At 46.5% G+C, this 18,296-nt stretch overlaps 1 protein-coding gene across 3 annotated transcripts in view; it reads right to left on the reverse strand.

Moving 5' to 3' along the window:
• COMMD1 (copper metabolism domain containing 1) overlaps positions 1 to 18,296 on the reverse strand; it is a 305,031-nt gene that overhangs the window by 110,212 nt on the left and 176,523 nt on the right. The window lies entirely within an intron of this gene.

Consider the following 18,296-nt stretch of genomic DNA (forward strand, 5'->3'; position numbering starts at 1 on the left):
CACGTCTGGGTGTCGTCCGGCCTGGACCCCTGGGTACTAGATATTGTGTCCCAGGGGTACCTGCTGGAATTTCAAGATCTCCCTCCTTATCGGTTCTTCACATCGGGCTTACCAGCTTTGCCGGCTGACAGGGCTACCCTACAGAGAGCCATCCAGAAGTTGGTGGAGGCACAGGTCATTGTACCAGTCCCTCCTCAAATGCAGAACACAGGTTATTATTCGAACCTTTTCGTGGTACCGAAACCGGATGGTTCGATCAGCCCCATTCTGAACTTAAAATCACTAAACCCCTGTCTGAGGGAGTTCAATTTCCAAATGTAGTCTCTAAGGGCAGGGATATCCGGTCTGGAAGAGGGGGAATTCCTGGTATCCCTGGATATCAAGTATGCGTACCTCCACATTCCGATTTAGCTGCCGCATCAGGCTTATATCCGATTTGCTCTGTTTGACTGTCATTTTCAGTTCCAGGCCCTACCATTCGGCCTCTCCACAGCACCAAGGGTTTTCACCAAGGTGATGGCGGAAATGATGGTTCTCCTCCGCAGACAGGGGGTGAACATAATTCCGTATCTAGACGAAGTGCTGATAAAGGCATCGTCCAAGGAGAAGCTGTTTCAGTCAATAGCTCTCATGATCCAGCTTCTCAAGGAACATGGTTGGATCCTGAATATCCCAAAATCACATTTGGAACCAACTAGGAGGTTGTCCTTTCTGGGAATGATCCTCAACACGGATGTGCAGAGGGTGTTTATTCCAGAGGAAAAAGCGTTGGTGATACAATCAATGGTCCGGGATGTCCTGAAGCCAGCCCGGGTGTCGGTTCATCAGTGCATTTGCCTTCTGGGGAAGATCGTGGCCTCTTACGAGGCTCTGCAGTATGGGAGGTTTCACACACTGTCCTTCCAACTGGATCTCCTGGACAAGTGGTCGGGATCCCATCTACACATGCACCAGAGAATACGTCTGTCGCCAAAGGCCAGGATTTCACTTCTCTGGTGGCTGCAATTACCTCACCTTCTGGAGGGCCGCAGGTTTCAGATTCAGGACTGGATCCTTCTAACCACGGATGCAAGTTTCCGGGGCAGGGGCGCAGTCACCCAAGGGGAAACCTTCCAAGGAAGGTGGTCAAGTCTGGAAGCCGGCCTGCCGTTAAACAATCTGGAACTAAGAGCAGTCTACAACGGTCTTCTCCAGGCGGCCCATTTTCTGAGAAATCAGGCCGTCCAAGTACAGTCGGACAACGTAACGACAGTGGCTTACATAAACCGATAAGGCGAAACGAAGAGCAGAGCTGCAATGTCAGAGGTCACAAGAATCATCCTCTGGGCAGAAAAACACGCGTTGGCGCTGTCAGCAATCTTCATTCCGGGAGTAGACAACTGGGAAGCGGACTTCCTCAGCAGGCACAATCTCCATCCAGGGGAGTGGGGTCTCCACCCGGAGGTGTTCAAGGAGGTAACTGATCTTTGGGGCGTACCCCAAATCGACATGATGGCGTCTCGTCTCAACAAGAAGCTTCGGTGGTATTGTTTCAGGTCGAGGGACCAGCAAGCAGTGGCGGTGGATGCGCTAGTGACTCCGTGGGTGTTCCAGTTGGTGTACGTGTTTCCTCCACTTCCACTCATTCCAAGCGTTCTCAAACTCAAAGAGAACAGGAGTTCAGGCAATCCTCACTGCTCCGGACTAGCCAAGAAGGGCTTGGAACGCGGATCTTCTGGTTCTACGGCTAGAAGAGCCGAGGCCTCTTCCTCTTCGGGAGGATCTGCTGCAGCAGGGGCCGTTCGCCTATCAAGACTTACCACGGCTACGTTTGACGGCATGGAGGTTGAACGCCAGATACTAGCTCGAAAGGGCATTCCGAACAAGGTCATTCCTACCCTGATACAGGCTAGGAAAGGAGTAACGTCTAAACATTACCATCGTATTTGGAAAAAATGTGTGTCTTGGTATGAGTCCAAGAAGCTTCCTATGGTGGAGTTTCAACTGGGACGTTTTCTCCTCTTCCTGCAAGCAGGTGTGGATATGGGCCTGAGGTTAGAATCCGTAAAGGTCCAGATTTCGGCTCTATCCATTTTCTTCCAGAAACAGTTGGCTGCCCTCCCTGAGGTTCAGACTTTTTTGAAGGCAGTTCTGCACATCCAACCTCCCTTTGTACCGCCTACAGCGCCCTGGGATCTTAACGTGGTGTTGCAGTTCCTCCAGTCGGACTGGTTTGAACCTTTACAGGAGGTTAAGGTCAAGTTTCTCACGTGGAAGGCTGTCACTTTGTTGGCCTTAGCTTCTGCTAGACGTGTGTCGGAGTTGGGGGCTTTGTCATGTAAAAGCCCATACTTGATCTTCCATGAAGATAGAGCTGAGCTTCGGACACGTCAGCAGTTTCTTCCAAAGGTTGTGTTGGCATTTCATATCAACCAACCTATTGTGGTGCCAGTTGCAACTGACTCCTCAATTTCAGCAAAGTCCTTAGATGTTGTAAGGGCTCTAAAAATCTATGGGAGGAGGACTGCTCGTCACAGAAAATGGGACTCTCTGTTTGTCCTGTATGATCCCAAGAAAACTGGGTGTCCTGCTTCTAAGCAGACGCTCTCTCGCTGGATCAGGTTCACTATCCAGCATGCTTATTCTACGGCAAGCTTGCTGTGTCCTACGTCTGTTAAGGCCCACTCTACTCGTAAGGTGGGTTCTTCCTGGGCGGCTGCCCAGGGTGTCTCGGCATTGCAACTCTGCCAAGCAGCTACTTGGTCGAGGTCGAACATGTCGCAAAGTTCTACAAGTTCGATACTTTGGCCTCTGAGAACCTTAAGTTTGGTCAATTGGTTCTGCAGGAGCCTCCGCGCTCTCCCTCCCATTCTGGGAGCTTTGGTACATCCCCATGGTACTAATGTGGACCCCAGCATCCTCTAGGTCATAAGAGAAAATAGGATTTCAATTACCTACAGGTAAATCATTTTCTCGTAGTCCATAGAGGATGCTGGGCGCCCGCCCAGTGCATCGTTATCCTGCAGTGGTTATTTAGTTCAGTACTGCTTAGTTCTGGGTAAGTACTATCTTGTTACTTGGTAAGTAATCTTGTTCAGCCGTTGCGGATGTTTCAAGCTAGTTAGCTTGGGTTGCCTTGTGTGTGAACTGGTGTGAATCTCGCCACTATCTGTGTAATCCTTCTCTCGAAGATGTCCGTTTCCTCGAGCACATTTTCTAGACTGGATCTGGTCGGAGGGTTATAGAGAGAGGAGCCAGCCCACACTCTCAAACTCTTAAAGTGCCAATGGCTCCTGGTGGACCAGTCTATACCCCATGGTACTAATGTGGACCCCAGCATCCTCTATGGACTATGAGAAAAGGATTTTACCGGTAGGTAATTAAAATCCTATTATAAACCTTTCTGCATCAGCGGATAGGACACTGAAAATAAGCATCAGGGTGGCAGTAAGTGAAGGTTATGGGCCGTTGTAGGCAGTATGGCGTAGATTAGAAAATAGTATAAGTAAGAGAAGGAAAAGCACATGAGGGGAGAGTGCCCTGCTCATGAAAGCTTACATTCTGAAGGGGATGGGCAGACAGACAGACAGGGGTGACACAGATGGAGAAGAAGCATAATTACCTACTTTTGAGTTCTCCTCTCCGGGAGAAGCATGCTGTAGGAACCTTCAGGGGCAGGGCCGGGCTCTGGCATCATTAAGCCTCACCCCACCTCGGGAAAAACACAGCAATTTGCGGGTCTGCCGGAAAGGGGCAGGGATAAAATGGAGAGATTCTGGTCATTTTAGCCCCTTTCCACGGACATCCGAATGTCGGAAATTCTCCTCATCCTGTCCGGTTCACTAGGGTGCGGGCATGATGCTGGGGGTGCGGGGGGCTACCCCAAAAATCGTGAGCCTCCCGCAACTTCCGGGAGTGTAGGCAAGTATGGGAAGAAGTAAGCATGGAATAGTGTTAGGATGAGAGATGGCTGGGTTTGATAATGAACCTTAAGAGCCCGTCTGAAGTTTTGTAGAGAGGTGTAGAGTTTGACTGGGAGAGGTAGAGAATTTCAGAGATAGGGAGCAGCACGTGCAAAACCTTGGAAGTGGGAGGAAGTAATCAGTAGGCCGGAGAGGCGGCGTGCATTTGTGAAGTAAAGAGGGTGGGTGGGTGTGTCATAGAAGATAATGTCAGATATTAAATAGGAGATGAATGGGTTAGGAGGTTTTGTAAGTGAGTGTGAGAAGCTTGAACTGGATTCTGAAGGGGATGGGGAGCCAGTGTAGGGCTTATTAGAGAAGGGAGCCAGACGTAGTACGTTTGGAGAGCAAGATGAGCCAGGCAGCAGCACTGAGGATAGATTGGAGTGTAGAAAGACAGCCAGATAGGAGGAGATTACAGTAGTCCAATATGGAGATTACCAGTAGTAGTAGTATCCACAGAGAGAAAGGGTTTGATCCTGGAAATATTTTTGGGATGGAAACAGCAGGACTGCGAGAGTCACTGAATGTATGAGTTAAAGGAGAAGTCGAAGTCAAAGATACCTCCAAGCGTACTTGGGACCTAGGGGAGATAATTGTACCATCAATAGATAATTCAATTGTGGGTTGAGAGGTTATGCGGGAGGATGGAAAGATTATCAGTTCAGTCTTAACATGTTAAGTTTAAGAAAGCACTGGGACATCCAAGAAAAGACCAATAGAGTGAAGGATTTGCAGGAGGAAAGTGTCAAAAGCAGCAGAGAGGTCAAGGAGAATAAGCAGAGAGTAGTAGCCCTTGGACATGGCAGCAAGGAGGTCATTGCAGAATTTTGTGGGTGCAGTTTCAGTGGAGTGAAGAATTAGGCTATAATGAAGTGGGTCAAGCAAAGAGTGTGAGAGGAAAGAAAGGCAGTAAGGCGGTTGTAGACAATATGCTCAAGGAGTTTGGATGCAAAAGGGAGAAGAGAGTTGGGTCAGTAGTTAGAGAGAGCGTTAGGATCAAGAGTGTGTTTTTTTAAGAATAGGGGAGACAAGGACATGCTTGAAGACAGAGGGGACAGTGCCTGATGAGAGATAGAGATGGAGGAGGTGGGCAAGATGGGAACAGGAAGAAGGAGAGAGTTAGCAGAGGAGGCAACAGGGGATAGGATCTAGTGGGGGAGGTGGATGGGGTGGTTGAGAGCCATGACTTCATCTCCAGATACCGGGGAAAAAAAGAAGGAGTTAGAGTTGGTAAAATGGATGGAGAGGGGTGGTCAGGGAAAGAGGAAGAGGTGGGTTGCCGAGGGTCTGGTGGGATGTGTTGTCCTGACTTATGGAGTTAATTCTGGATGTGAAGTAGGTGGCAAGGTCAAGGGCAGAGAGTGAAAAGTATAGTCGAGGCAGAGATGGGCAGAGGAGGAAGTTGACAGTGGCAAAGAGATGCAAGGGGTCGGAAGACTGAGAGGAGAGGAGGTTCTTGAAATACAAAAAACACAAGGACAGCGCTGGCACATTCACATAAAAATTAATTATTTTTTTAATAACCCATATAAAAGCATTCAAATATGCAATATTCCATTAAAATATACAATTCATATCATATTTATCTATTGTTGCCAACCAGAGAATATTTAGACAATCCTAACTAGAATAATATATTGACATGCAGCTGCAATATCTAAGCAGTCTCATCCAGCCATATTGTTACAATTGTAACCTTTTTTGTCAATCTGCTACAATAGTGACTAATGTCTCAGTTATAATTTAGTGCTTATATGGCTGTTTAGCAAGCCTCCATTTATGTTTCAGGTAGCAGTTCTTTCTGTGCACAATTGATTAAAGAACAGTCTCCACACGGAGTTTCCCCGTAAGCTTATGCTGGTATTAGGTGATACTTCCAGCTTTATAATGATTCACAGTCCCCGCTCGTCGGAACCATGGGAATGTTCATCTACGTATTAGTATGCAGCTTTACACGTGCTAAAATACCTCGCCCGGCTGTCGCCTCCAAAACTAGCCTTATCCGGAGTCCACCATATGATGGATAACAGGTAAGATGTCCAATCCTTCCCGTGTAAACAGCTGCCTCTGGCCGGCTGGCACTTCATTCAAGTATCCAACTCTCCCTTGCAGTACATGTGACAGACGCGTTTCTCCGCTTAAAGTTCCGTCAGCGGCTTCATCAGTGTCTATAATTATACTGCAATTACTCGGGGCTTTTTTATATCTTGCGCCACTCGGTTCGCGCGTGCGTATAGACTATTGCAGTTCACGACTCCTTTTGATTTTATTCTCGCGTTCTCATTAACGAGATTCTATGCGTTCAATGTCAGTATATAATTAGATATATATGTATATTCCTATACAAATTGGTTTTATGTATAATGTCGATGCATATGATATATAATGGTTGTACAACCTAGAGCAGGCTTTTTCAACCAGTGTGCCATGGCACACTAGTGTGCCGCGACCAGTTGCAAGGTGTGCCGCGGAGCCAAAGCATCTTCCTGCACCTTCAGAGTGAACTGTTGGCCTGGGCTCTTCTTAGAGGATCAGTCGTGCTCCGGCCATGACCTATGCCCTGAAATCGATGTGATATCACCCGCCTGTATACACATCTTCCAGTTCCCGCCTGCATACACAGCTTTCCTTGCCCACCCACATCCACACTTGCCCGACCGCCTGCTGCTCAGTATTAGCAGAACTACACTATGAAAAACCCCCGCCACTGAGGAGGACAGCTGATAATATTTGTTATTTTATTTCTCCTGTGGGGAACAATAGGATTTCAATAGAATTTATGTGGGGAGAATAAGGATTTATGGGGGGAACAATGTGAATAATTCATGTGGGGAGCAGTAGGATTTGTGTGGGGAGAAATGTGATTGTTTTTTCTGTGTAGGCCAATGTATGTGTGGAGGTTTTTTTTTTTTTTTTTTTATTGTGAGGACCAATGTGTGTGTTTTGTTTTTTTCTGTGGGGAACTAATGGTGTGCCTTGGCAATTTTAAAATATTGTTCGGTGTGCCACGAGTAAAAAAAGGTTGAAAATCACTGACCTAGAGAATATGTATGCTGTAGCATTAGGAGGCAGCATGAAGAGTCGTATAAACCAGATGAGATATACTGACATTGAACACATTGAATGCATAGAATCTCGTTAATGAGAACACGAGAATAAAATCAAAAGGAGTCGTGAACCGCAATAGTCTATACGCACACGCGAACCGAGTGGCGCAAGATATAAAAAAGCCCAGAGTAATTGCAGTATAATTATAGACACTGATGAAGCCGCTGACGGAACTTTAAGCGGAGAAACGCGTCTGTCACATGTACTGCAAGGGAGAGTTGGATACTTGAATTAAGTGCCGGCCGGCCAGAGGCAGCTGTTTACACGGGAAGGATTGGACATCTTACCTGTTATCCATCATATGGTGGACTCCGGATAAGGCTAGTTTTGGAGGCGACAGCCGGGAGAGCTATTTTAGCACGTGTAAAGCTGCATACTAATACGTAGATGAACATTCCCATGGTTCCGACGAGCGGGGACTGTGAATCATTATAAAGCTGGAAGTATCACCTAATACCAGCATAAGCTTACGGGGAAACGCTGTGTGGAGACTGTTCTTTAATCAATTGTGCACAGAAAGAACTGCTACCTGAAACATAAATGGAGGCTTGCTAAACAGCCATATAAGCACTAAATTATAACTGAGACATTAGTCACTATTGTAGCAGATTGACAAAAAAGGTTAAAATTGTAACAATATGGCTGGATGAGACTGCTTAGATATTGCAGCTGCATGTCAATATATTATTCTAGTTAGGATTGTCTAAATATTCTCTGGTTGGCAACAATAGATAAATATGGTATGAATTGTATATTTTAATGGAATATTGCATATTTGAATGCTTTTATATGGGTTATTAAAAAATAATTAATTTTTATGTGAATGTGCCAGCGCTGTCCTTGTGTTTTTTGTATGTTGTTGTTTAAGCTGTGAACCTAGCCTTTTGGACTTCGCAGCAGGCATATTCACAACAACAACAGCGCCGGATTTTGTGTGTGTATATATCTGTTTTAAAAGCATTCTTGAAATACAACTGTTTAGAGAAGGAAAGGGCAGCACTGTAGGATGAGAGCATAAATTTGAAGTCTGCCTTACAGCGTGATTTCCTTCACTTTCTCTCGGCATTACGTGAACATTTTTGCAGACATCTGGTGAATTTGGAATGCCAGGGTTGAGGTATTGATCTGCGAGGGTAAATAGCGGTCGCTGGAGTCAAGAGTAGAAGTAAGGGAAACATTGTATAGGGACGTGGCTTGTTCAGGGAAAAAGAGAGAGAGAGAGAGAGAGAGAGAGAGAGAGAGAGAGAGAGAATAAGAGAAAGAAGCGAGTCGCGCTGGGAGTATGGAGAAACAGTTTTGATAGCCTCAATGTTACACTTAGTGATGGTAGCCTTAGGAGGTAGAGATTGAGAAGCAGAGAGGGATAACTTAAAAGAAAGCAGGTGATGGTCAGAGAGGGGTAATGGGGAGGAGGACCACTGGGAAAGAACAAGGAAAGATGTGAGGTTAAGGCGTTTAGAGACAGAGGATTCTGTGGGGATGTCGAGTTACTGTAGGATAGAAGGATCCCAACACGACCACTATGGCAACCCTTGGGCTGGGGAGTATGCGACAATGTGAGTCTCCAAGTGGAGAAAACAGCACTCATATGCCACCAGAGTATCAGAAAAATGCAATATTGAAGTAAACATATCATCAAGTAATTGGTTGGGAGTAAACAAAGAAAAACTATACAAAGAAAAACAAAAACAAAACACACACAAATGGTCACTACAAATGTCTAATTAGGCACAACGTTTGACGTTTAGTACAATTAAAAAAAAAAAAAGGGTACAGCTAATTAAGGGATGGGGATGGTCAGGGCTGCATGAATAAAAATGGCCTAAGGAGACACATGGAAAAAAATAGGATTTTGGTACCTACCGGTAAAGTGAGCCTGGGCACACTATAAAGACTTAAACTGGGTGTGAACTGGCTCCTCCCTCTATGCCCCTCCCCCAGACCCCAGCTAGAAAACCGTGCCCAGGAGAGATGGACATTTCGAGGAAAGAATTTATTGTTATAAACACGGTGAGTGTCCTACCAGCTCACACCTCAAACACACCGTAGAACGTGGCATTCAGTAGAATACCAGCCAACAGCATGAACAAAACACAGCCATATGCCGAGAGAATATGCAACACAAACCGTGTGTCCACATAAGCAATAATAAGACCCTGCATGCCATGGCATGAAAAACGGTAGCAACCGCCTGACAGAAGACACACCACCAGGGTGTAACCAAAAACACTAACTGCAGACACCGTACGCACTGGGACGGGCGCCCAGCATCCTCTACGGACAAAGAGAAAAGGATTTACCGGTAGGTACCAAAATCCTATTTTCTCATACGTCCTAGAGGATGCTGGGGACTCCAAAAGGACCATGGGGTTTATACCAAAGCTCCGAAACGGGCGGGAGAGTGCGGACGACTCTGCAGCACCGAATGAGCAAACAAAAAGGTCCCCAACAATCATGGTATCAAACTCGTAGAGCATAGCAAAAGCGTTTGATCCCGACCAATAATCCGCTAGGCAAAGTTGAACCGCCTAGACTCCTCGGGCATCCGCCCAAGAAGAGCCCATCTTTCCAGTAGAATGGGCTTCCACCGACTTCGGTCACGACAATCCAAGCATCGAACAACATGCCAAATTGTATCACAGATTCACCGTGTAACAGACAGCATACTGCAGTCACCCCAAGCATGTTGGGAGCATACCGGAGAAACAGAGCCTCTATTTCTCCCAACTGAGCCAAATTGGCAACCTAAATATTCAAATCCCGGTAACACCGAAAGACTTTGAATCAGCTAATGCCGAAGGAACCACCGGCATCAAAAATAGACTGTTTTCTGCGAAACCCAGAAACCACTCTTTGGTAGAACTACAATCCGAGTTCACAAGTCCTCTCTGTCTACCTGGAAGATCAAACAAGGCTCTTGTGAGACAAACCCACCACGTCCGACACCCACCTTACGGACGCCAAAGCCAATAGCATGACCACTTTCCGAGAGAATTTTTTTTTTTCTTTTTTTAGAAAATAATAAGGCCATACTGCCCCGAAATGGAGCCTAACTGTAGGCCTGCATCCACAATGGCTTATAAGTATGGATAAGAACGACCTAGCAGAAAGTCTTCCGTAGGAACCATCCTGGATTCACACCAAGACACAGAAATACGCCAACCACGACGGAAAGGCTTTGCCATTACTTCTGTCCTAGCCTGAAACATTGAGGAAACTGCTTCACTGAGAACATCCTTCCGGCTCAGAATATGGCATTCAACCGCCACGCCGTCAGACGCAGTCGCGGTAAGTCTTGATACACGCCCTGATCTAGTTGTAACAGTTCCTCACGTAAAGGAAGAGGGCAGGAAACTCCCATGAGCAAATCATGAAAAACTGGATAGCAAAACCTCCTTGGCTAAATCAGATCCGAGAGGATCGCCTGAACCTATGTTCTTCTTACGTTTATCACCTTCCGAAAAAATGAAATAGGAGAGGCCACATAGACCGACTAAAAACACCCACGGTGTCATGAGGGTGTACCTTGCCTGAGGCCTCACGTTGAAGCGAGACACCAACATGACCAATTGCGACCCTCCACAAAAGTTATCACGTCTGTGAAAACTTCTCGACGATGACTGAATTTTACCCCGGATGGAGATCGCGTCAGCAGAGGAAATCTATTTCTCCTTCGCCAACCACCGGAACGAATACTACCAGACTTTTTTCCCCATGGCAAAACTGTGCATCTTCTGCCATTGCCGCTTTTCTCCTTGTTCCGTCATAGCGGCTTACTCACGCCATTGCTGATAAGTGGTCTGGCAGAATTAACATGGGCCGAACACGAAGAATACGTTCGTCGAAAATATCTTTTAAATCAAGAAAGCTTATTGCAGACAAGCTTTCCAACTTAACCTTAACATCTGGAAATACGTCCCTTGCAAGGCCTGCTCCCCAGCCTCGGAAATCGTTCTGCACGGATACCAGGATCTAACCTTGGATCCCGAACCTTCATCCCTCTAGAAGGAGAAAACCGAGCAGACACCACAGGAGTGATGTCCTGGCCTTTAGGATTATATTCCGGTGCATGTGCAGGTGAAACGCGGACCACAATTTCAACTGGCCCCTTGAAAGCCACTCTGGCAGTAGACGTGCTCACCAAAACAGGCCTCGTAGGCCGCACCCATCTGTTTTAGTAACAGAACATATTGATGAAGTGTCCCAGCAAAGCTGATCCAACTATGTATCCTCAGACCTCTTTCCACAGGAAAAAACCCCGAACATTAACCGGGCAGTATCTACTCTGAAACCCACCTCCGACAACTGTGTCGGTGGGAACAACAGCCAATTCCTGTGTCGAAGAACAGTCAGAGAGAAACAACGATTTGCACCTTTATACAGGGACAACCGGACAATGTCCTGAACCTGACGCACCTCTGTATGACGTAGCGTACTACCTACCCAACCAGAGGGGAACGGCAAGATCCATTAGAAAAAACAGTAAGGGGAACAACCGTAACTCTGAATGCTCCCCCAATTGATTCTATAAATAACTCACAAGTCTTAGTCCATTCCTGGACTAACTGAAATTATTAGACTAGCGCTCACCGGAGTGGGAACTAGCCAGATAGACTCAGCGACAAGTGGTGGATGTGTTGGAAACAGAAAACGACATCCACTTCTGCGAACCTACCAAGGCTGCAGAACTCTTACCTTCCAACCTTCCACTGTCTGCACAGAAAGGAAAAAAGCACGGTATCGAACCGGTTAAAACGACTGCATCCCACAAAAGAATGCGTCACCAACCGTTGTGAAGGAGGCTAACTCACGAAGGTAGACTTACCAGGTGTATCCGCCGAGACTGACTGAACAGAGGGCTCACCAAACAGCTGTATACCTCCCCCGAGTATCTCTCGGAGACAACCTCAGCATTTTCCCGGCTACACCTCCTGCTGTCACGCGGCAGCCTGCTGCAATGTTATAAGTAGAATCAACATAAGCAAGCTTACCCACTCTGGGTAGGGTAATTCTATCGGATGCCTACCCGAATACAACCCTCGCTCATGTGCATGCAATGCAAATAAGGCCAAAGTATAGAAATAAAATATCACTTAGCTTCCTGTGTATGATCCTTTGCGACCGGCTCTGCGTCGACCAGGAGTTGACTGTCGTAATGCTCTCTCCGCGTCGGGAAGAGAATAATATTCGGACTCCTTGAGAGGATCGAAAACCAACTCGTCACGGCCAATCTAGAGCTTAATCAACAGAGCGACCAGCACATGAGAAGAATACCATTATCTTAGCATTCATGGATAAACATAATGTAATACACAATAAAACACACATATCCTAACCATGCATATATAAATATATATCTACATATATATACATATAGATAAAACCTATACGCAAGTGGATTGTCCAGACCCGTCAGGTCCCAGCAATGTGTTGTGAATGTGTATGACCATGTACTGACGTGCCCCCGATGTGGATCTACCAGGAACGTTATGGTCGACAGAAAGAGTAAATGTCGACAGCAAGGAGTAGTAAGCGGTCAAAAAATAATAATAATCTTAGAACCCCGAGGGGTCTGAGGGAAGTATACATGTACAATTTCAATAACACTCCCCCCACATATACCTATATATATATATATATATATATATATATATATATATACCAATACAGGTACAAGGCAATAACAGCCTGTTAATTTTTCTACCCCGGAAATACCGTTGATGCAGACAGGGCATCCACCAACAACTGTGTCTCCCCTAGCGCGTTGACTTGTTTTCAAGCACACAAAACCAACCTGCTAATACTTAAAAAATTTTTTTATCAAGTACCGCCAAGCGTCGGCGAAGCCGACAGTTATCCCCACAGCAGCTTGTGACAAAGCCCTAACACCTGTCGACATATGTCGACTAACCGATAGTGGGTAAAACACAGGGAAACAGTGAGTTTATGTATCAAAACAAGGATTATGCGTCCATTATTAAACATAATGCTATATGACACCCATATAGCATTAAACACTCTGTACCCCCCCTCCTTCTTACTATACAGTAAATCCTGGTGGGGACCTGAGGAAAATGGCGCTGACTCCTCTGTAAAGGCTAAGCTCCGCCCCCTCCCGGCGCGCTTAAGCCCGCTCAATTAAGTATAAATATATAACCCCCTAAAACTAGCTGGGGACCCTATATACAGGGGGTAACCCCCTGTATAACTTACTTTTTGTCCCAACGCAGCCCAGGGCGCCCCTCCTGCGCCCTGCACCCACGGAAGCTGTTGGTGTGTGGGAGCTATGGACCGCAGCGTGCACGCTGCGGTCTCCCGGCGGGACGAAGACACCCGGTGTCCGGGTATGTTCCCCCGCCCGGGATCCATTTATCAATGCCGGACAGGGCGCTCCCCCCCCAGCGCCCTGCACCCTGGAGGACGACGGGGAGCGGGAACAGAGAGCGCAGCGCTACCGCTGCCTCCCCCTCCTGTTCGCGGCGCACTGGCGGGGTGGGCGCCGAAGCATGTCCCCCCCGCCCGTCAGTGATTAAATTTTTTAAATGTTACCCAGGGCGCTCCCCCCCCAGCGCCCTGCAGGCACGGTGGAGTGCGGGAGCCGGGAGCGCAGCGCTACCGCTGCTGCTCCCTCTCGTTCACGGCGCACTGGCGGGGTGGGCACCGAAGTATGTCCCCCCGCCAGTGATATTACTGATTTTATTATATGCTGCCCAGGGCGCTCCCCCCCCCAGCGACCTGCACCCTGCAGGTGATGGAAAGCGCGGGAGCCGGGAGCGCAGCACTACCGCTGTCTCTCCCCCTTGCGACACGCTGGCGGGGTGAACATACGCTGTGCCCAGGCACCGTAATATGTCCCCCGCCAGCCTTATAGACCGTCAGCAACATGCCCCCAGGGCGCTCCCCCCCAGCGCCCTGCACGAGACGTTGGTGTGTGGGAGCATGGAGCGCAGCCCAACCGCTGCTGTTACCTCCGTTACTGAAGTCTTCTGCCGTCACTGAAGTCTTCTTTTCTTCCAATACTCACCCGGCTTCTTTCTTCTGGCTTTTGTGAGGGGATTGACGGCGTGGCTCCGGGAACAAGCAGCTAGGCGCACCAAGTGATCGAACCCTCTGGAGCTAATGGTGTCCAGTAGCCGAGAAGCAGAGCCTTTAAACTAAGAAGTAGGTCCTGCTTCTCTACCCTCAGTCCCACGATGCAGGGAGCCTGTAGCCAGCAGGTCTGCCTGAAAATAAAAAACCTAACAATAAAGTCTTTAGAGAAACTCAGGAGAGCTCCCCTAGTGTGTGACCCATCACTCCTGGGCACAAAGTCTAACTGGAGTCTGGGGGAGGGGCATAGAGGGAGGAGCCAGTTCACACCCAGTTTAAGTCTTTATAGTGTGCCCAGGATCCTGCGGATCCGTCTGTACCCCATGGTCCTTTTGGAGTCCCCAGCATCCTCTAGGACGTATGAGAAAGAAAATTCTTATGAGAATAACATACATGTTTCCAAATATTGAATTAGGGACTCTGTCACACTGTACTGTCTGTCCCCATTATCCTACACAGAGCTAATGCTTCCTTGCATTCCATGTACCAGGGCATGGGCGCTGCCATCATAGTTTCAGTCAGCTGATCTCTTTTTACCCATCCTACACTTGTTTCTCTGCACATGACTGCAGCAGCCTATCAGTGGCTAGGCCGTCTTATTTAAATCTTTTCTGGACTGGTTCCTTGCCAGAACAACTTCACCAGTTGCCTGTTTCTCTGGCTCCCACAGAGGGGTGTAGTACGAGTGGCCGGCTGTCGGGATCTCGGCGTAGGGATCCTGACCGCCGGAATGCCGGCAGCGAGTGAGCGCCAAAGAGCCCCTTGCGGGCTCACTGCCTTCACCACACTGCGGGCACAGTAGCACGCTATTTATTCTCCCTCCAGGGGTGTCGTGGACACCCCAAGAAGGAGAATAGTTGTCGGTATCCCAGCTGTCGGGATCCCAGCTGTCGGGATCCCGGCACGGGTATGCTGAGCGCCGGGATCCCGACAGCCGGTATATCGAGTGCCACCACCCACAGAGCGCTAGTTGTTTCCTATGTTGCTCTCCGCAGACTCGTTACTCACTGCTGTGCACAATCCTAGCACCAGTTACCACAGCTGGGTGCTCACCGCAGACTCTTGTATTGTTACCCACTGCTGTGCTCATTCCTAGCACCAGTTACAACAGCTAGGCGCTCACTGCAAACTCCAGTATTGTTACTTGCCGCTGTGCATATTCCTAATGCCAGTTACCACAGCTGGGTGCTCACCGCAGACTTCTGTATTACTGTTACCTGCTACAGCATACATCCTCAGCGGCAGTCATTACAGAGTGTTCACCGTCTCCAGTGTCAGTGATACCCACTACTATGAATACCCTCAGTGTCAGTTACCATAGCTGGGCATTCCCCATCGTTCTAGTTCAGTTGATACCTGCTGTTCTATTATCCTCAACTTCAGTTACCATACAGCTAGACTCCCCATTGCCACCTGCACAAGGGCTACTAACTGTGGCATTCTCACTCAGCATCAATCATCCTCCGGCGGAACAACTTGCAGTATTCTTTTCTATAGACATCAATAACAGTGGAGCCTTCAGTACCTGCATCAGTATTGGGTACTCTCCACAGTTCCCTGGCAGCCTGTGCATTCCTGACAGTTCTTGCAACAGTACATCTCCCATATCACTAGTCTACATCAGTCTTCCAGTATGAGAAGAAACCCCATGAAGCCTCCTAGTTTCCAATACTTGGCCTCCAGTCCTAGCCAACCCATGGGCCCTGCTCAAAGTCCAGAAGATTCACAAGTTCTGACTGTGGCAAATGTGGTCTGAACAACATCAACTAAATCAAGGATTAGTTGTCTTCCTTCTAGTGCAAGTTAGACATAGTTTGTATGTTTTAGTGTAAATACTAATACAATATTTATTCTTAATTTAAATAGCACCACCATAGTATGCAGTGCTTTACAGAGATTACTAAATCGTTCACATAATTCCCTGGCCCATTAGAGTTTACTGCCTCCACCACAAAGACACCAAGGTGTGCATCAGCTTTCAGTTAAGCCATATCTCCTAACTATCCTAATTTCGTCAGGGCGGTCCTACATTGAAGGCTCTGCCCAGCAGCCATTTGGGACAACGTAATGCAGCCAGACAGCTGAGAGCTTGGGCATGTGGCAGTGACATGGGGCTGGAGGTCTAGAAGGGGCAGCCTAGGACTTTTCAGTACTAGGCAAGCTCCCTCTTCCCCTCTCCTCTGTATTTATACACATCCCCTATCATGATAAAAGCTACTGATTAATTTAGGACCAAAGATGGTTGAAAGAAATACCACGTAAATGTGGCGAGGACATACAAACTCTACATAGATACTTCCCTGGTCAGTATCAAACCATGGTGCCTGCACTGCGAGACAGCAAGGCTGACCACTCTGCCACTAATACTGCACTGCTGTTCAATATCAGTAAATGAGACTTTCTAGATCACAGCCTTGCTGACTTATCTGTACTTTACCTGCGTAACAATTCTTCTAAGCCGGGGTTCTCCATGACAACACTAAGCAACTGGCACAGACTGTACGAGGTGTCATCTCTTACTGCATCATATGCCACAAAGAGAGAGACCCACTACAGGGGTGATGAATAACCAAACCCTATCCACTGGATAAGAGAGTTTAAATATGACCTTTATAAGAACAAACTAATTACATTAAAAGGCCAAGATAATTAATTAGTTGTCAGATGTGAATCTAAATCAAACCGCAGCTATAAAGTAATAAGCTGCGCACTATATTTGTATAGTACTCTTCATAATGTCTTGACCCAGAAGTTGGTAATATGTACCAATCACGTTTATCCAATCTAAACCAATATATATGTAAATAAATCTATGGAATCTGATTGCACACATCATGGGGCAGTGACATTTCTTATATTTTTCAGCTTGGGCAGTAAAATGACAGGTGGCGCTGCGGTCTTGAGTTTGAATCCAATTAGTGTATAGTTTGTTGTGCATATTCTGGTTTATTCCCACTGTCGAAAATCCTACTGAGTGGTTAACTGAAGCGCGACGGAATTTGCTGCGCTATATAAGAAACTGTTAATAAATAATAAATAAAATTCTGGCTAAAAGACAGGACTGGTATGGATAAGGGCAGAGTTACAGACCATCTTTCCTCATAGGATTCCATATAGAGGGTATCGGAAAAACCGAGCGGTAAGTTGTACTATATCGTCCACCCTTTGCAGTATTTACACTGCGTGCTTCTACATCTGTAGTTATATTTTATACGTTATACTTACAGTTGCTTTTACCAGGGCTTTTCAAAGAACATTTCTGTCCTTTAAACCAACAAAACGCTCTGGGATCCACTCGATGTTAATCAACATTATTCATACTGTTAATGAGAATATGTAATGTAATAGCCTGTTCTGGTCGGTACAAAGTTTGTACAATTATTTTATAATGTGTAATTCAATCTCAACTAAAAATCATGCACATAAGATCCGCAGTCAGTGTGCAGGTAAGGGACGACGCCCCTGTAAGAGAATACATTTTTTGACCCAGTAGTAATTACAATGTACGCCACAATCAAGGATTAGTGACCTGATTAGGGCTAGTAGTGAACTGCAGTTGACACAAAAACAAAACAAATGCTAAAAAGACAAGTAAAGCACACTTGGCAACATTACACTTTGCTACTGTGCCTGGGCATTTATGTTCATAATGCATGACACTGCCTGAGCAAATGATTTCAGTGATTACGGATAAACAGTGACCTTTCCAGGGACAAATCATTAAGATCGGACACTGAGCTGTAAATTATAGACAGTTAGCTGCTATGTGCAGGAATTCAAATAGACTGAATTGCAATACAGGTTGAGTATCCCTTATCCAAAATGCTTGGGACCAGAGGTATTTTGGATATGGGATTTTTCCGTATTTTGGAATAATTGCATACCATAATGAGATATCATGGCAATGGGACCTAAATCTAAGCACAGAATGCATTTATGTTACATATACACCTTATACACACAGCCTGAAGGTCATTTTAGCCAATATTTTTTATAACTTTGTGCATTAAACAAAGTGTATCTACATTCACACAATTCATTTATGTTTCATATACACCTTATACACACAGTCTGGATGTCATTTAATACAATATTTTTAATAACATTGTGTATTAAACAAAGTTTGTGTACACTGAGCCATGAAAAAACAAATGT

This window comes from Pseudophryne corroboree, chromosome 4, assembly GCF_028390025.1.
Source record: "Pseudophryne corroboree isolate aPseCor3 chromosome 4, aPseCor3.hap2, whole genome shotgun sequence".
NCBI classification, from domain to species: Eukaryota; Metazoa; Chordata; class Amphibia; order Anura; family Myobatrachidae; genus Pseudophryne; species Pseudophryne corroboree.